This window comes from Symsagittifera roscoffensis, chromosome 4 (genome assembly GCF_963678635.1).
Source record: "Symsagittifera roscoffensis chromosome 4, txSymRosc1.1, whole genome shotgun sequence".
Classification (NCBI taxonomy): Eukaryota; Metazoa; Xenacoelomorpha; order Acoela; family Convolutidae; genus Symsagittifera; species Symsagittifera roscoffensis.
In genome coordinates, this window is record NC_087065.1 from 23,176,321 (window position 1) to 23,196,945 (window position 20,625).

Sequence of the window (20,625 nt, forward strand, 5' to 3'; positions counted from 1 at the left end):
CTAGGTATGGGATAGGCATCCTTCACCGTGACGGAGTTCAGGTATCGAAAGTCACAACAAAACCTCAACTGGTCGCCTTTCTCTTTGGCCATCACTACTCCACACGCCCACGGTGACTTGGATGGTTCTATCATGTCATACTCTAGTAACGTCTCGATCTCTTTTCTACACGCGTCCGATTTGTGTGGGGTCATGCGCCTCGCCCCCTCCCTGTGTGGTACCGCGTTTTCCTCAAGTTCTATTTCATGTTCAACGAAATTACAGCACCCGATATCCGCCTTATGCCTCGAAAAAACTTCCTCGTTCCGCTCTAGTACGTCCTTGATGGCTTCGAGCTGTTCATCTTTCAGTTTGCCCCTCAAATGTTCAATCTCCGGCAGGACCCGTTTTCCATTTTGCATTTCATCTAGTGTGGGTCGCTCTGGAAAGTTCGAACAGCTCGACAGCCCATCATCCGTTTCTGACTTAAGTGATTTAATAAGACCTGAAGAATCTTTTATTTTCTGCAATCGTCTCAAGATACAAATTTTGTCCCTGTGATTGGGACAATCAACAACTTCATTTTGTTTTGAGTTCTCAATTGTTTCATATCGAGTTTTAACCGGTAAAGCATATCCCAGTTTCCTCCCTCTCTGTATCGTGATCGGTATATCAAGGGTATTCAACAAGACACTGACGCAGAGGCCGCTCTTCGTTATCGAGAATGATCTTCCTAAAACAGCAGCACTTTGACTATTAGGATTTGGAACTATACACACTTGCTTGTTGTCACTTATTTCATTGTAATTTTTCATCCTCAAGCTTACGATTGCCGCTTCATTAGCTTTTAGCCTCACCCTCCTACTCAAGAATACCGGTGCTTTGTTTTCATTTGCCATTATTAAATTTACCGGTTTGATTGCGTACCTCCTATCCGGGTTCCGTATCCTGAACATCGCGTTATTTAGATCAATCGTTACGTCAAAATTCCTGATGAAGTCTCTGCCCAAAATGAATTGGTCAGATTCATCTAGGTTTTCTACCACGATAAAGCTCATCCACAGGTTACGTTCCCCCAGATTGAGCGCTATTATCGGCGTTCTGCCTAACACGCGCAGGGCTCCTTTGTTCGCAGCCGACAACCGTATTCTCGAATCTATCAAGTAATCTTTGTTGAAGCCCATTCGTTCCCAAGTTTCGATTGGTATGACACTCAAGACCGCTCCCGTGTCAAGTAACCCACGTAACTGAGTCTTCTTGCCACTTATGTCTAGCACGTGCCCTGTCACATCTGCCTCTGTCCCAATGTGCATTGCATCTTCTTCAAGCATGGCGCAGTGTCCAATCGATCTCACTTTCAATTCTTCTTTCCCTACGTAGATTTGCCCAATTAGGTCTTCGTCACATGTTATCATCGTTCTGGTATAGATGTTGATCCCATCTATGTTTAGCATCACCTCGTGTGGGCCATAAGCTTCAGTATACCTATTATCAACACGTACCGACTTGCTGCCCCCTCTCGTGAGTAGTGCTCTCAACGCTCTAGAAGTTGTTTGTGGGCTTATACAACTCAAGTAATCTGCGTACACGTCAATGTGCATTATTGTCTGGTCGCTCGGTTCGCTCAAGTTTCTGGTTACCTCGTGGCCGCCCACTGTGATTATCGACATTATTCTAGCCCCGATTTTCGATATGCCGAATGGCTTTCCCGTTACCATTTTTACAGTGTTACAATTCCAAGTCTTTGTTGAGCCTGATACGGCCTCTGGTATTGGGTTTGATCCGGTTAATGCTTCGTTAAAATTCTTTCTTTCGATCTCCAGTTTTAGTCGTTGCTCTATTTCTTTCGCAGCCAGATCCTGCTTCACTTTTTTGATGGCCTCCGCTGCCGCTTTCTCGCAATCTATATCTGGGGCTTTCTTCGCCGTTGCCTCTGCTGCACTACCACATTGTGTTACTGCTTTCACTGTTTTCGTTGGTAGCTCCACATTTGGTCCCTCGAGTTTTTTCGTCTCAAATTCACCCTGTCTGTTTCTCTGGTTCTGCACTGCTGCCAATGCCAACTTGTGTTTTGGATGACTCTGGTTCTTGACCGCTTCCCAGAACAACGGACAGTCCATCCTGAAGTGCCCCTCTTGGTTACAGAAGAAGCATCTCGCACCTATTTTGATGATCAAGCCACTATAGAACTCGTGCTCTTCCATCTGGCGCATATCTTCCTCATCGGGTGCATATCCCAAACTCTTCATGCCCTGTTTGTATGTCGTGCACTCCGCCACATGATGATCAACTGACCCGCAGTTAGCACACGACCTGCGTTTGTCCATGTCATCTCTAGGCTTGTACCATGACGACCTTTGTGGCTGACTCCCCCCTTGGGTGTTCCTGTTGTCTGAGTACGAGTATTTCTTGGGTTTCATCAGCATATATTCTCTTGACTTCTGCCTCATCTCTTCTGGGGTTGGCGCACTATCTTTCGACAATGTGTAATACGTTGCTAACATCGTTCTCAAGTCATCACTCTTTACCCCATCAATGAACTTTGAGGCTATGCTGAAGTTTCTTCTATTGGTAGATTCTTCTGGGTCACTCCTTCTTCTCAAGCTCTCGAGATCATCTAGGAACCTGTCTATCGATTCGTCATCTCTCTGTCTCCTTTTTTCAAATCGCATCATCGCTTGATGACCCTTCATGCCTGAGCCGAATCTATTCAACAGTATTTCAAAGATTTTGTCCGCGGTATCGCGTTCTTCTTCTTTCTTCGCAACCACGCATTTTAATGCCGTGCCTTCTAAATTGCTGAGTATGGCTGTGCATGCTTGTCTTTCATCGTTCAAGTTGTCCTGTTCTAGGTGTAGTCTCATCACTTCCACCCAAGTATCAATGCATCCATCAGAGTCATCTTTGAATTCTTTTGGCTTCTTGAATGTTTTCCTGGATTTTCCCTCTCTTCTATCATTCGAGTCGGTGTTCCTTGTGGCGAAGGCCTCTAGAGTTCTATTCATCATTTCCCAAGTGTTTGCCCATGTCATAGCATCCGGACCTGCGTTGCTGTTAGCTGTTGAGTCCCCCGGACCAGTCGTTGTACTTGACGTTCCATTCTTCATGATCGTTTTAGTAGCTGTTGGTGCTATGCTCACCGTGTCCCGGGTTAAGGGCAACGGTGTCGATTGCCGTTTGTTCCTTTGTGGTTCCACAAAGTCAACTCTGGTGCCTTGCGTACGATCCGCTGCCGGTCTTTCTTGTGAAGTAGAATTTCTCAAGATTGCATCCAATTTCGCCTGTATTGCACACGAACTTTCTGCTTGATTCTTGCTCATTGTGTCCATTCTCTTTTCCAGGCTACCTAGTTGGCTGTTGACATCATCATATCGGTTTTTCAACTGTTGCATATCTTTTTTGATGTTCTTATCTCGTTCTTCATTGGTGGCGTCTACCTTATCTGACATCTCCTTGAGTCTCTCATCTGTTGCCTTGGCCAGGTTAAAGTAACTATCCAGATACTCGTGTTTGTTGTATCTTAACTCTTTTCTTATCACTTCTCTGTCCTCATCGCTGTGCTTTAGTTTTTTGTCAATCTGATTCAGTTTCGCCATCAAGTCACCCAGCTCAATCGTACCTTCTTCATGGTCAGCCGTCGGTTTGTCTTTATCCGTAGCCTCTGCTTTAGTTTGTTCCTCTCTTGGATTGGCTTCTGTCGTCTTCGTGCTCACTGTCCCAAATGTTCGTGCTCTTTCAGCTTTTGGTTCTTCAGTCATGTTTTCTTTCGTTTTTATTCCGACCATCATCGCCAATCTTTTCTTTCACCGTTTCTTCGGTGTTGCCTATTGCATCTTCCACATTGTCTATTGGTGAGAACTCTATGGGTTTCGGGTTTGGTTCTTCTGCATTGGGCATTGGAGTTGACTCCGTCGCAATTTTCTCTGTTTCATCCACACTTTGATCGGGTGTCTCTAGATCAATCTCGATGGTGGGTTCTACTCGTTCCCCTTCTGTGCCCTCCTTTGCTCTGTTCTCCGTTGCACTCCTTGTACTGACCATGTTAACTGAAAAGCTCTTCTTTGTTATCCTCGGACCCATTGATGTTACTTTGCGTAGCGACGAATTATATTTTGCTTCGGTAGATCTTTTTTCAGCTACCGGTACCCTGCTCCGCCTCATTATTTACAATTATTATTAGTTACAGTATTATTATCCACAAAATTTCTACTCTAAGGTTAAAAACTCTAAGTAAAAAGAAATTGACTATTCGCTAAAAACAATTTTTCTTAAACTTTTGAAAACTTTTATATTTTAGGTTAGGATAGGGAATGTGTTGTTATAATTGGTTACTTCAACCTAACTTAGTATTCTTGTCGTACCCCCTTCCTAATACTGTTCCAAGACTTTCTCTGTACCGTCCCAAGACTATTCAGTGTTGTCCCAGTACTTCTTATTGGTATCCTCAGACCAATGTCCCAAGACCAACGTCCCTAGACCAACGTCCCAAGACCAACGTCCCAAGACTAACGTCCCGAGACCAATGTCCCAAGACTAACGTCCCAAGACTAATGTCCCAAGACCAATGGCCCAAGACCAACGTCCCAAGACTAACGTCCCAAGACCAATGGCCCAAGACTAATGTCCCAAGACTAACGTCCCAAGACCAATGGCCCAAGACCAACGTCCCAAGACTAATGTCCCAAGACCAATGTCCCAAGACTAACGTCCCAAGACCAATGGCCCAAGACCAACGTCCCAAGACCAATGTCCCAAGACCAACGTCCCAAGACTAACGTCCCAAGACCAATGGCCCAAGACTGTTTCGTACCAAGACTGCTCTGGTCCAAGACTGCCCCAAGGCTGCACTGTCCCAAGACTGTGTTGCCCCAAGACTGTCCCCAGACTGCAATGTCCCAAGACTTCTTTGGTACTGTCCCAAGACTCGTCACTGATTGTCTGGATATCGGATCTCTTTCTTCTTTGTTGTAGGGACTTCTTGCTTCACTGTACCTTGTACCACTACTCAAGCTCTAGTGAAAATTTTCCCAAAAACCCTCTCTTAATGGCCAAATGCTAACCCCCCTTTTGAATTACCTCTTTTTCTATGTTCCAAGCAACTTGAAACCAAAACCTGTGCGCAGGTATCTTGTGATCACCTGTTCGTATAAAAACCAATCGCAAATCCTCACCAAAATGCAACAATATATAGATTAAAAAAAAACTTTTTTTTTAAACAAGAAAAATAATAAAACAGAGAAATCAACCCACCTAAAATTCAAAGGAGACAAATGTCGACCTTCTGTCGAAAAAAAATGTCTGGTACCTAACTGCCACGCGTGTTCCTCCCCCCACTAGCGATCTTATGGGGTATCACAAAAACTTTCTATATCCGTTCCCCCCTACCAATCCAACCAACGTTTCAATCTTAACTCGAGTTAAATTTTGGATATCCACCTATTATTACCAACGCGTGTTGATGGCTAATGTAACTAAATCAACGATGTCGATTAATTAGTTACTCTAATTTCCCCCCTTTTTACAATTTACAACCGCCAACCTCTGACCTAACCAGCCCCCCTACTAACCTCCCCCCTCTTTAGCCCCCCTCTTAAGCCGAAAAATCCCTTAAGCGCCGGGTGCTAAACCTCTCGAGAGAAAACCGTAGACCTGTTTCCAGGCCTGCTTGAGTAAAAACTGCCTCAAAACAATGGGACTCCGCTTATCCAATTTTAAACTTATTTCCTATAATGTAATGTGGATTCTAACGATACCCGTTGCTCGACTTGAGAACACCCCTGTGCGTCCTCTTGTAGTGGTCCTGTGCTGGTTGTCTGTGTTCTGCACTTGACAGCAGAACCACTTTCCCACTCGACTGGTCACCTCTTCCAATCAAGTCTCCTAGTAGTCCGGTTCGATCCTTGTGAACCACTTTCCCACTCGACTGGTCACCCTTTCCAGTCAAGTCTCCTAGTGGTCCGGTTGGGTCGCAATCTGTCTGAAAACCCTTAACAACGCCCCCCACTCGGGCACCTTACTGAAGTCACTGGTTTAAATTGCTAGATTGATCGAAACGATCGGTCTTATAAAACAGTATGTGTATACTATTTAATTAATACAAAGGTCTGATCCAACTAATTTGGTATCAAAGTCACTGTCTTTTTTCGTTTTATGGTTTTTGTTCCTTTTTGTATTCTTTTTTTTGCTCGTGTTTTTGTCCCCCTAGTTGCCCCCCTTCACTCGGTTAGCTAAGCCTCGTTCGGAGAGCGTACCAGGAAGTTTTCTTGAGTTTTCTTAAAAAGCTATCACGGTACAACCGGAAGGTTTACACGTTCCCGCTGAACCGTACCACCGGTACTCTAGAATGGGCATTCTATTCTCCTGTTTTCAGGATGAGACAGCTCTACTCTCTGATTATTTCGTCTCGAGAAATTGCGAATAGCAATTTCCTGCCTTTTTCTTGAGTAGTTTCCCGCTATTGTTAATTCGGACGTTCTGATTTTTGATTTTTGCGTTTTCAGTTGGTTCGAGAAAACTGAGCATGACAGGCTCCATCCGAAATTTTTAAAATTAAAACTTCACACCAAAATTACGTGTTTCTCAAGGTCAAACCTCCAGACATGACCGACTGGCACACGGTCACATATGAGGCTTAAGAAAAATAGGCCCTATAACCATTGGCTCAAGAGTCAGGGACACTATCTCTTGTGTTTTTCTACCTCAAGAACGGTCGGAGCCAATTCGGTTCGCTTGCGACATGAGACTAGAACCCGTTACAGCTTAAAGGCTACTACCAAAATACCCCCCCCCACTCTAGAAAATAAGAACGTTCCCATACTTAGGTCTCAAAATACCCAAAATACACGAACGCCGTTAAAAACAGGGTCGGAACAATCCGTTAAGTTACTTTTTATTGGACAGTGGAACTTTGATCCATTTCAGATTGATCAACCTAAAACTCGCCTTATCTCAACCTAACAATCATAAAACACTCTCGAGAAAATTAAATTAGGAACTCACATGTTGACGCACTCGAGTATAAGGAGTAATTAAATTAATGAGCAACTCGAGAATTAAATACTAATCAGTTTTAATAACAGAAATAAGTTTAGACTCTAGAATTGAAGTTTTAGTCTGAACCATTGGGACACTCCAGCTGTCCACCTTTCCGTTGAAGGTTCACTCTGGTTCAGTTTGAATAATTGCTCTCTTCTCTCGTGATTATCTCGCCTCCTATTTTAGGATAAGACGGCTCTACTCGTGTCTTATTTTGTATCTGGAAATTGCGAATAGCAATTTCCTGCTGTTATCTTAAGTATTTTCCCGCAATTGTAATTTCCGTCGTTCTGATTTTTCACTTTTTGTTTTCAGTTGTTGCGAGAAAACTGAGCATGACAGGCTCCATTCGAAATTTTGAAAAATAAAACTTCACTCGAAAATCACGTATTTTCGTGTCCCTCAAGGTCAAACTTCCAGATATGACCGACTGGCACATAAGCTTGAATATAAAAGAAGAATTAATTCCCTTGAATAATTCCCTTGTAATACCATGTTTGTTTGGTATCGCAAGTAGTGTGAAGCTCCCAATCACCTCTGTGTTTTAGATTTGTGCAGATGGCATTTAAGGAATGACATGTGATATTTGTCTTGAAATTGCAGTCTAGTGTTACCTGACATGCTAATTTTTTGTCCGAATGACGGAAACATGTTGTATGCTGCGGAGGGGGAATATTCATATCAGTTTCAGTGCAGGACCTGTCCCTACGTTTACTTCGTAACTCAAAAAATCTCAGAGAGAAAATATCCAAAATTGAAGGTACATCTAGCAAGCCAATGAAAATACAGAAATTAGTTAGCTTTTGTATATCGGAAGTACATGAATTATTTAGCACCTCTTGAGTGCTTCGTGGACAGAATTCGCAATGAAAGTTCATCATCCGTGTTTTTCCCATTACAAGATACCCCTCCCTGTGTAGCCCCGCAAATAGTGAAATCTCAATTTGGGATGACTATAATGCTAGGCTAGGGATTTTTTTCACTAGGCTTTAATGGAAAACCCCATGTTTTATTTAAGAGGAGGGATGGTTGAAGTAAATCTATTATATATTTAAATGCGGGCTTCACTATCTCGCCATGTTTAAGCTTTTTCAACGTATTATTTTTGCATGTTTAAGCTATATCGTATATTGCAATGGTTAAGAATTTTTTTTCGGTTTTCCAGTTTGATTTTAGTGGTTATTTTAACGAGTTTAAATTAAGCAGCCCAATATCGAATTAGGGGTTTCGAATTTGGCCTCCAATTTTGAATGCCCGAATCATTTTAGTTTACGAGATAAGACGATTTTTGAGATCTTTTCAGAAATTTCAAAAAACAAAATAATTTAAAAAACTTGAAGTTCCCAACCCTGTAGTTGGGTGCTCTCAGAGTACTCTAAGGAGTTACAAATCTTGCCTCCAAATATGACTGTTCAAATCCTTGTAGTTTTCGAGATATGACGTTTTTTGTGACTTTTTTCAAAAATTTTCAGAAAACTTAAATTATTATTTCCAATAAGTGCTGCTCTTTTCTTGGTTACAACTTTTCCAGTCTTGTTGAAAAAACGCTCAGACGGGGTACTCGATGATGGTATGCATAGTGTCTGATCTTTGTCCAAAGAAGCTTTCAATTCAAAGAAGCTTACCTCTTGGTTAATAAAAACATGTCTAGGAAGATTATCATTTGCAAACTGTATCAATTATTTAAACTAAACTGTACGTGGAACAATTATTTAAATATTAACTAAAGAGCTTAGAAAATTATCGGTTGAAATAGTTTCTGAATCCTTCGAGTGATATGTCAATTGGCGCTGATTCTTTTTGCTGAAGAAGGAATGTCTTTATTTTGTCGTTAAATTTTTTGCAGATGTGACCAATCTGATTTCTTGGCGCAATGAATTCCCATTTTAACACAGCCTCTTGCTGTTGATTGTTTGCCGTTTTTGTTGTTCGATCGATTGTGGGGTATTACTTGTAGTGTTTTCTTGTTTCTATGCAGTGTAAGTTCTCCGTAGACAAAAAAATTCCCTGGTCTTTGTTTTTTCTTAATCAATCGAACTCATTTTCGTTATCGATTGCTCTGCTGGAAATACTTTGCTTTTTAATTGTAAGTCATGTGCTCTACGTAATTTCTACGTAAAAAAACAGACCTTGATTCCCCAGTTCATTGCTTTTTTATTCTATTCATTGTCAAATAGGTAATTTTTAAAAGAAAACATGCGCTATATTTGGTTATAATACTGAAGATTTCAAGAAATTAATCCGAACATTTAAGGATGCTATGTTCCTGACAAGATAAAGTGGACGAATTTCTTGAGCCATTTTGCAGAACGACATCATTGAGCCACTTTTTGTAAAAAAGATTGTAAGATATTGAGTTGAATGCTTTAGCAAGATCCAAAAAAAAACTGTCTTAATATCTCTATTGCGACTCTGGAATTCGAATATTTCCATTAAAGAAATTACAGCGTCGAGAAGAATTTTTTAAAAATCCGAATTGCGTATTATTTAAAAGCTCATTTTTGTCTATATATTAAGTTAATTGTGGTAAACAAATTTTTTCATAGATATTAGGAAAATTTGTCGTCACAGAAATTAGCCAATATTTTTCCGCTACTCTATCAATTCCTTCTGATAAATCGGTGTGATGTACGCTTTTTTCTAGCTTGTCCGGAAAAGTATTGCTTTCATGTGTTACGATCTGTAGGTGTTTACCCGTTGCAAGTTGTGGACAATTAATGCTTCAAGATGGTATATTCATTGGACCATTAGCGATGTGAACCTGTTAACTATCACTTGACTGAAATAGTTCTTTTCTGGTAATTGGCCTGAAATCAAAGTTTTTAACATGAAATTGATTTAGACTGTCCACTGTTACCTGTTAACTATCACTTGACTGAAATAGTTCTTTTCGGGTAATTGGCCCGAAATCAAAGTTTTTAACAGGAAATTGATTTAGATCTGACCACTGAAATTTTTCTGCTTTGTATGTGCCAAGTACTGCAAGTGCTCCATTTAACGTATTTGCTATATCAACTTGATTAGTTAGTTGTTCCCATGAAAGAGAATTGAAAGAAAGTATTTTTTGTGGGTATTAAGTTTTTCTAATTTTAAATTAATGAAGTTCCATTGCTCTTTGGTCTTTGCCAATTTCTGAAAAACTATATTGCGGTAACTCTTCGCAGCGTTTTTCAAGTATTTTAACATGGCTTTTTGTTTGCTCTTAAGTGTTTTTTTTCGCATCTGTTCAATTACTTTTCTTATTGTTAAAAAACCGATGTTTTTCACTGATCAGCTGCCCTATATAAATTGTTCACCACGGTTCCTTGTTTCAGTGATCTTCAATCTTTTTTGTGCATAAAATAAGTGAATGTTTTTCAAAGTTACATGTTTCAATAAAAACGAATAACTAGCTTTCTACATCTCTTTGTTGGTACATCATGGATCCTTCATGATGTGCAAAATCTTTGTAGAAGTTTGAGCCTGAAGAATTTTTCCGATGTCTGAAATTTTTTTTGTCTTTGTCATAATTGATAGCTAGGTTGGATTCGTATTTGCAAAAATGTTCGCATTAATTTGGGAGATTCCCCAAAATTGAAGTTAGATATCTGGCGTTTCGACATGAAGCAATGATCTATAAGCAAGTATGATATATTCATTCTCATGGGAGTATCAAGATTGATAAGTTTGATTCCATAATTTGTCCCAAAATTTGTTCAATTTGTTTAAGTCTTGGTTACCACCCTTGCTAACTCCAGTCGAATTTCCACTGCCTGTCTGATAAAAATTAAACTTGGGACTGAGAAATGGTTCGTCTGTTTCATGATTTTTTCTCTAGACAAATTTCAATGACAAGCAAAATCTCTTCATTAATTTTTCCAAAAAGTTTTTCATTTCATAAAATGTATTTTTGACACTTCTGACGTTTTTGAAGAAAAATTTACATTTTTTTTCTCATTTTTAACTGATCCATCAATAATTACATAGTTTTATTTGCTCATAAAGTTCTGAGGGGTTTGGTGTACTGTAACAATCTACAAAAAATTGTTTCTCGAGTTGAAATGCCTAAATTTTAAGTAGACAATGAGGCCTGAAAATTGTTTAAGTCGTAAGAAAAACTAAACTTTGTTTGTTTTTATCATCAAATTCTTTTTTTTTAACTGAAGCGTTAGTGCATGAAGTTATGAGGATAAAGTTGACAAGTGTTATGTATAGGTATACGATTAAGATTGAAAGAAGTATAAACCTCATTTTGTTTTGGTGTAATTTTTGACTAATTTTTTGTACGTCCCCCTTAGAGTTGTTCATTTGTGTAGCGGTCAATAATGACCTAACATTTTGAACCATTTTCCAGTTCCGCTAATATTTGGATGAACAACATCATCCGATACATCATGCTGTGGATTTTTTTGCACTCTACTTTTTTCCAAGCATAGACGCCATCTAATTCAATTGCAATATTTGATACTTGGTTATTGTTCAATAGTAGAATTGTTTGATTCCATCCCAAAAAAAAACATTTTTAATAAGCGGATTTCGAGATAATGCGACATGGTGTTGTTTAAACTTTCCGATACATTTTGAGACCGTGTCGCGCATTTTTTGTGCTGCTTCACTGGCTGATATGCCTTTATCTATTGTTTTGTGGCCTGCATGAATTATCAAGGCTTGCGGTTGAGCCCCTGCACTTTATGGATAAATAACACCCTCAAGATCTTTAATTGTTCCCGTTGGATAACTGTGTATAGCGGCTTTGTTGGATATATCCCTTTGGTTCACTTTTTTGAACGTGCGATCTGATATTATCAGTGTCTATGAAAGCTGGAAATTACTTTTGGGTAAAATGTTTGTTATACTGTGGCATACTATTAGGCTGTTTGCCAGATCTTTAAGTAATTTGTTCGATGTTTTTTCATTTTTTTGTAAGTGGCCATTTTCCTCAAGCGAACTTCAAAGCCAGTGCCTCTCAAGTGCACTATGTGTATTTTTTAACGAAGTAGTTATATATAACTATTTTTATTGTTTTTAGAATAAACTTCAATATAATTTTTTGTATTGGTTTTAATCAATTTTAATTATATTCTTACACTGCGGCTTTTCGTTCAATTCTTCAAGTAAGTGATTTTGAACCAAATCCGGGTCCAACAATGAACTAAAATAAACATCAATAGAAATTAGTTACTTAAAAATAAACAAAAGGTTCATCGGCGGAATTTCCATCGTTTTTGTCAGACATGATTTTGATTTCTATCCAATTGCTACATTTGTTGCATATTATTTGGATCTTGTAGTTTTGAATTGAGTATTATGGGTACTAGGAACATAATCTTACCACTTTTCGATTTTTTGCTGGGTTCCATAGATCGATCACATCGCAAAGCAACGTATTTTGCGCTATCAAGAGTCAAACACTTCGGATTATCATATAATCGGTGCAAAACAAGTTAAATCGAATCCTTGATGATTTTGCTATATCGATAAATGCTAATTTTTGATTTTGTCCTATAAGGTGATCAATGGTTGAACTATGCTGATACAGACGAGAAAGAGTCTCTTGATACTATCCTTGTCACCTATATTTTAGACGTAACTAGTAACACAGTAACCATTCTATCGAAAAACCTAATCCAATGTATTATTACTGATCTATCTTTAAAAGATACATCATTTCAATCAATGGTAATCATGCCATCACTTTAAACAGAACCGTCAGCTACATTTTCAAGAAAAACGGAGTGTAAAATGGAGTTTGATTGTTTCCCTATTGAAAAATATTTTGGAGATTTTTTTACAACTAAATTTTAGAGATATCTGCTTAATTACAAGTTCTTAATTAAGGCTGCCCTTATGATAAAGATACAACAATCCAGACCTCTTTCTTTAGAGATGATTTAAAAACGAAAACCAAACACGAATTTTCTACAGGTTTTTTCCCTAACGCTCAGTTCAAAAAAGAGCCTGGCTCGAACTCCGGAATGGGCGCTTAAACATGGTTGTAATGAAATATGTACGCATCTTACTTTCTTTTTTTAAGTATCTGACAACAATATGTTTCCCCTGCTGAAAAGAAATAATACTTCAGTATGAAAACAGACCACCCTTAACTGCCAGAGTTACAGAGCCATCTCAAAAACAGTTGCATTATCAAAAACATTCTTATATAAATAAACCAATGAATTATTATTGTTTATCGCAAAACCCTTTAAGCAACATTCAGTTTGGTCCAGAAGCTCCTATGAACAATCGATGGAGTTTTTTATCTGCTCGGAGTTATTCAAATGTTCGATTGATTCCAATAATTTAATTGCTGGCTCATTAGTAGATCTTTCCAAATCATTCGATTTTTGAATTCAAGTTCTGAAAATGCAATAGAAATGATAAACGCTTTCATTAGCAACCGACAAAAGAAAACATTTGTCGAAAACACTGAATCAGGTTGGATTTCATTACACCGAGGTGTACCTCAAGGCGTAGTATTATTAGTTCTGATATTTAGTCAATATATAAACGACCTAAACAAACAAAGTAGTACATAACGCAGATGGCACTCTACTCGTTTGTGGAAAATCATAATGCAGATTAATGACAAAAAAAAACAGAGAATAGTTGCAAAGTTTCAGCAAACTTTTTTATAGGCCTTCATTACTGTTGAGTGCTTAAACACTGAATTGGTCATATTCAACAAAAAAGATTCACGAAACCATAGAAAATTTGGCACGAAACCATTTCAATTACAATTAGACCAAAATTTCATCGAAAACAAACAATGTCACAGACCTCGGATTGATTTTAGATTATTTTTTTAAAATCAATTTCCAATAAAAACTTTTTCCAATCAAAACTTGTCTTTTAATAATCATTGCACTATTTGCTAGTCATCTACATTACCTGGCCATGATTCTAAGCAACTTATTGGCAAGTTTGAAGATAACTCTTGAAAAAACCACTGATCTGGGACATAGAAATGTGGTGAGATTGTGCAAAGATGAAGTATTTGATTTAGAAGCTAAATATTATGTGTGGCCTATACCTATGTTCATAGTTTAGAAGCTAATATGCCAGTTTTGAAAAATTAAAACTTATTTTTTACCCTCTTATTCAGAAACACATTACAACAATTACCATATCGACACAATTACAAGGAATATGATTGAAGATAATTAAGTTATATTTTGTGCTATATTACGTACAGATGAGCGGAGATCAAATCTATGAGGTAATTTTCTAATAAGATTTAAAGAAAATCTTTCAGTGGCAACCTTTATTAAAATATCGTGGAAAAGTTTCAAGTTTATTCAGGAAAAAGGCCGCTTCTCCATTTGTCATATTGTTTATCACTGTTAGTAATGTGCTATTTTAAATCATCTCTTGTGTTAAGCCTAATTTATTGATATCTGACATACACTTGCATATCTGAAAATAGTTTTATTTTGCAATTAAACATTTGGGTTGGATTAATCTTTTCTACCTTAAATGCCTTAAAGAAGGAAGGTTTTTTTAGCTAGCTTTTAAGCGGCTAGCTTTTAGCGGCAGTCTTCTAAGGTTTTTTCACAAACGAACGCTCAAACATTCCGTTGCACCACTAGTGAGAACTAATTAAAAGAAAGTGGAGTGTAAACATCTCCAATAAATGTATTTTCCAAAAATTCAAAACTATCAGAACAATTGTTTGATGTTTAGGAAATTGATGATGTTTTGGGTGGAAGTGCTGCCTGGGAGAATGTTGATGCGATAGATGAGCCATGTCCTAAATGCAGACACGGAAGAGCATACTTCATGCAGATCCAGACTCGCTCGGCCGACGAACCCATGACCACTTTCTACAAATGCTGCAATGCTTCTTGCAATCATCAATGGAAAGAGTAAATCAATGCTATACTGCAACCGTCTTGCAATGTCATATGAAGATGGTTGAACTATTTTGTTTTCTCTATTTTGCTTAAAAGAATCAAATTATACATGAAAGTTCGAAATAAATTTGAGCCTCAAAATTGTTTTGCTGAACGTTATTTTTGCAGTGCTATGTTCTAAACAATCTTGTTGCAAGCGTTCAAAAGGGCTTTCGATTTAACGTAAATAAATGTTATAATGAGGTATGATTATTTTTCAGCCTTCGACTAAATAGTTTTAACCTTCCATGAGCTCGGGTTAGTCATCCATGTTTTCAATTTTATTGAAAACTCGAAACTTTGTTTACAAGAATGGGTTTGACTGCTGTATTTTTTCTGCCATTTTGTAATGGTACGATCCTTCATTTTTTTGGTCGATATCAAACTGTACCAAGTTACTCGGGAGCTCGAAATTGTGTCTAATTCCAAAGTTAATGTTGGCAATCCAATGCTTATAAACGCAGTGACAACCAAATTCCTGTTTGATAAAAACAGGTTTTATGAAATTAAATGGGATCGGGTTTTTTATTTTTTTATTGTTGTTTTGGAAAAATTTACTCAACTTTCTACAGCCTTCGAAAAAGTGTGGGAGGGAGAGTTTTGACCCAACTTGGGATTTTTTACATTAAAAAACTTGGCGAGAAACAATGGCTGGTTGATTCATTGCAGTATTTAACAGATAATGAGCTGTTTGATTGCAATCAGGTCGCACAGAGAAAAAAAACATAGACCTTCTATAGAGTCTGCTTTGCTATAACTATCCATGCAATGAAAATTGGTTCTGTAAAAACAGAAAAATATCAAATTTTTTAAGCTCATCGGTAAATTAAGTATAAGAATTGTCAATATCAAAGAAACGGTTATTTTGTGCATAGTTTGAGTAATTTAATAAACGTTTTTTTTTTTTCAAAAAATTTCAATCAAAAAATTTAATGAAGTTATTCAATTCATGCATAATTTATTCGTTTTCTTGTTATTTCTGACGATTCTAATAATTGTTTTTATCAATTAGCCCGTATAAACCAATAAAAGTTAATATTTTTCTATTTTTCTGCTCTTGCACTCATTCTGCTCTTCGACTATTCTGCTTTTTGCTCCGCCTCCATAATTTTAAATAGTCTAACATAAGAAATCGATACGAGTAAAAAAAAGGTTAGTTGAGCCATTAAATTTAACAAGATTACCTTTGTGTTCCACTCCATGAAATTAGACACTCATATTTTGTCTGTTAGATCGGCCTGTTTTAATTGCATATAAATGTAACATCAAGAAATATCTGAAGTAAACTATCTCAAGTAAAGATAACCGTAACTTTCATGCGCGAAACCTCATACTACTAAGCAGACAAGACTACTGCAACAGCTTATATGTAAATCTTTTTGCAAAACAAGTTAAGGCCTTTCCATCCATGGTACACGAAAATTGACCTCTGTTAGCCAGTGTGTACATGATTTACACTGGCTTCCTGTCAAAATGAAAAATAATTTACGAACCTTCAACTTAAAGAAAGTATCAGAAAACAACCTAAGCGTGTTCGTCGCAATCATTTGAAAACGAATCCTCCTGTGAATGAATTAAAAAGTAATATAATTAAAACAGTTTTTCAATTTTATGCACCAAAAATGTGAAATGCTCTGCTTTTTCTGAAGTTCTGAAGTTGAAGACACATTTTTTCAAATTGTTTCATTAGTTTATCTGATCAAAACAAAATAATAACTGAGAGTATTTTAATAAAGTTATGTGTCCATTTGACGACTAACAACTTAATAACGATGCTTTAAAGTATGACATGTCTCCAAAATTAGAAATTGAGAATTAACATGAGTAAAAAGACGGGTTCAATTTTCATGCGAGTAACGCATGCAAAAAAAGATAGTTAAGCGTCTTCAAACGAGATAAAAAACGGCGTACTTCAAACGAGATGAAAAACGGCGAGATAAAAAACGGTGTACTGGTGTCTCAATCATTAATGGATGCTACCTTAAAGACACTATTTTTACTTCATGTCTCGGTGCTGGAGTGGAGTCACTAACTTGCAAAGATATCGTAAAACGTTTCCACGAGAAAAATTAGCCCTCTTTGCAATCCTTGTAGGACAAATGATCTGGTACTCTGCAATGGATCCGATGGAAAAGAGTTCGATGTTGCGAACAAAATGGAGAACATAATCACGGGAATACCTTGATACTGGTTTCCGAGTTGTTCTGAGGAAAATAATCGGAAGAAACTAAAGTTAAGAAACAAAAAGTGAAGAGCGTGAATAAAGCACTGAAGAATCTCGCAATAAGGTTGAACATACCTTTTCATGATGAGCTGAATTCACGATGTCCGGAAATTCAAGGGACGGTTTACATACCGAACCATCGAAAACTCAAAGTATTTAAAAATTTGCATAGAGCATTGATTACCCTTGCGATAAGCAGGAGTATTGCAATCGGGTACTAGACTTTTTCCCGTAAAATAACTTTTGACACAGGACTCTCTTTTCATCTGTTAGCAACAGATTTACCGCTACAAATTAATTTTTTCTTCAGGTTACCATTGCCAATATCTGTCCTGTACGAATTTATCTTTTTATGTTGGTTTTAATTTTACCAACTCGATTTGTTAAAATTTCATTTTTTTTACCGGCTTGTTAGTTTTCGGCCTATCTTTCATCGGCATAGTGGCCTCATTTTGCTCCGTTCGACGAGCGGAAAAGTTGTTTTTGTATGTAGGCTTTGAGGGTGTGGGGGATTTATTAATGTTTTACTAACCTTAAGTTTTTGTTTGAGTTTTTTTCAGCTTTTTTAAAAAAAATTTTCAACTTAATAGGTTTGAATATTAAATAGCTATTAAAATTTCAATGCGTTACTTTGTAGGATTTTTGCAAGAGCGGTGTTTCTCGAAGTAGTTTCGCTGCGTAGGGCATCCAATACTCTATCAGCTTAGTGGCTTCGTATTGTCTCATTTGACCAGCGGATAAAGTTTATGTGTGTGATGAGGGTGTGGGGGACTTAATACATTTTTTGAATTTTCAGCTTTTTTTAAAAACAATTTTTCAACTTAATAGGTTTCATCCAATACTCTATCAGCTTAGTGGCATCATATTGTCTCATTTGACCAGCGAATAAAGTTTATGTGAGGGTGAGGGGGAATTAATACATTTTTTTTGAATCGTTTTCGGCTTAAATGGTTTCTGCTAAGGAATTTTCGGCTTTGTTACCGCTTGATTAATTTTTTTTCAATGCTAGTTTTATCTATTATCGTCTTGGCACGTTTTTGTTTCAAGACTGGGCTAAGTCATTTCGATATATCTAGGTTTCTTTCGACGTAGCCGCATCCTTGTTTTGTTTTGCAAGTGCTATTGTGCTAATTGGTCCACTCGAGGACGAATCTTCGCAGATCATCAATAATCTCATGGGTTTTTTATCAATTTAATCGAGTTTTTTGGCTTGTTAAAAACTGCAGAAACAGAATTAGTGACGATAATAATGGCCACAAATCTGAGTTCAAGAAAGGCTGGATAAAGAAACCTGTAATCAAGTATGTGTTTAAACATGTCTCTCACTATATCGCGATGTTTAAGCTTCATCAACGTAAACTTTGTATATGTTTAAGAAAAGAGCTATCTCGCCATATCTAAAATATCTTCTAAATTTTGGCTATTGCTAAATAATTTACGCATAATTAATCATTGGAGCATCAGTAGGGTTTTAAATTTGTTTCAGGATGGGGTTTCATCAAAACTTCTGAGAAAAAACTTCAATTTATAAAGACTTTTTGAAGATGGTGATTTGTTTATCTTCATCTATCAATCTGCTATTTATTTCGGTGCGTCTGTCTAGTATATCACCAGGTTTAAGCAGTTAGTATTGAGGGGTCTAGGACAACAAGCCGACGGGACTTCAAGCCGAAGGGACTTCAGGCCGAAAATTAAACTTTACAAGCGCCTCAAATCATTAATTTTTCATCTGTAAAACGTTTCTTTTCAAAATCTTAGGCTAGTTCAGTCCATAATAAGCGTTATTTATGACAATGAATTACTTAGGATTGGCATTAGTTAATAATATCAGCCGTTTTTTGAAATGCATAAATTATAAACAAGAAAATTACCTTCAACCGTGTTTTATTTTTCAACTTTCCTGAACTTCATTTGGAGGTTTCAATTTCGTGAAAACGCGAATAATTACCGATTAAAGATCATGAAATTGAGAAATTCTTTAAAAAAGTTTTCAAATTAACCTTATTTCATTACTTAATGAGAAAATTTTCGGCTTGAAGTCCCTAATTTAACGATTCGGCTTGAAGTCCCGTCGGCTTGATGTCCGGCACCCAGTATTGAGCAGTAGTAGGTTAGTCTTTTTAATTGGTTAATCTCAAACCTGGTACTCTTGCAAGTGAAATATTTTTGAATGGTTTTAGCAGCAGTTTCAGACTACTCCAGAGGACCCTGGATGCGAAAGCGTGAGATTTATTCTCAAAATGCTGCTATTGGTACCCATTTCCATTTATGAAGGCAAATCACTTTTTTTAACTGAAAACGATAGAACTGAGAATTTCAAATTCAGCAGTACAAAATTGATTTTTCTTTTTGCTATATTCAGAAACCTAAAGCGATTTGTTTCGAAAAATATTTTTTTTGGATGAAAGAAGAGGGTTAAAGTTCCTAAAAATTATAATTCATCCATTCGCATTAAATGGCTAATAAAATTTCAATGCGTTACTTAGTAGGATTTTTGCAAGAGCGATGTTTCTCGAAGTAGTTTTGCTGCGTTGGGTAGGCTAGTTTTTTTTGTTGTTATTTGTGTGTGGTATGTTGTTGTTGTTGTTGTAGTGGATTTACAGCACAAGGCTGATGGGTGTTGCTCCCTTTCCGTTTTTATTAGAAGATTGTCACTTTATTTCTGCATTGGTTGCAATCGCACGCAAGTTGCCAAGTGCAAATATTGTTTTCGTTGTACTTTTCATCCATGAAATTCCACATCAGTTGTAGGATTCGGTTCTTGAGTCCAGTTTTGTTTGTGAAATCAACGTGTTTGTCAATTCTGTTTGCAATTCGACTGGTACGTATTGTGAACTCCCCTAGCGCATTCTCTGTTCTGATTTTGGCACTCTTGAAGACGTCCTTAGTTCTGAGATTTGTCTGCGGGCACTGTGATAGATGTGGAAACACATCAGTTCGTCCATCAAGGCTAGAGAGTAGCAGTAGATCCGTGAGTTGTAAGTACATTGGTAGTGGGAGCACATTTAGTGCTCGCAGCTGGTTAACATAGTATGTATCCGGGCTTGTTACTGTCCATTTTGTGACTTTCTTTTGGAAGCGCTCCAGGCGTACAAGATCTCCTCGGCTAAGATTTGTACATGAAAGTCCATATATCAGAATTGGAATAAGAAGAGACTTATATAGGCCTAATTTGACTAAAGGTAGTGTTTTATAAGCGAGTAAGATGCGAGTAAGCGACTCAGTTTATAAGCGAGTAAGCGACTCGCTGTATAACTGAACTGAAGTTCAGTTTATAAGCGAGTAAGCGACTCGCTGTAAACTGAACTGAAATTCAAAATTTGGTGTCAATGTATTTGAAAGTGAAATTTGAAAATATTTGCAATGTATTTGAAAGTATTTGCAAGCAGAGCACTGCGATTTGAAAGTGAAATTTTTAGTTATGTTATAGAATTATGTTATCAAATTATACTTGAAATCGCACTGCTGTGCTTGAATTACATTCACACTAAAATTTTAAAAAAAGTGAAAGAAACAGAA

General features: G+C 37.3%; 2 protein-coding genes across 2 annotated transcripts in view; one reads left to right on the top strand and one right to left on the bottom strand.

Annotated features, from left to right (window-relative positions):
* The window catches only part of LOC134843553 (nck-associated protein 1-like), a gene marked incomplete in the record, with an annotated part of 279,419 nt that overhangs the window by 139,897 nt on the left and 118,897 nt on the right, over window positions 1-20,625 (bottom strand).
* Window positions 1-20,625, top strand: part of LOC134843554 (protein disulfide-isomerase A3-like) — a 494,465-nt gene that overhangs the window by 86,353 nt on the left and 387,487 nt on the right. The window lies entirely within an intron of this gene.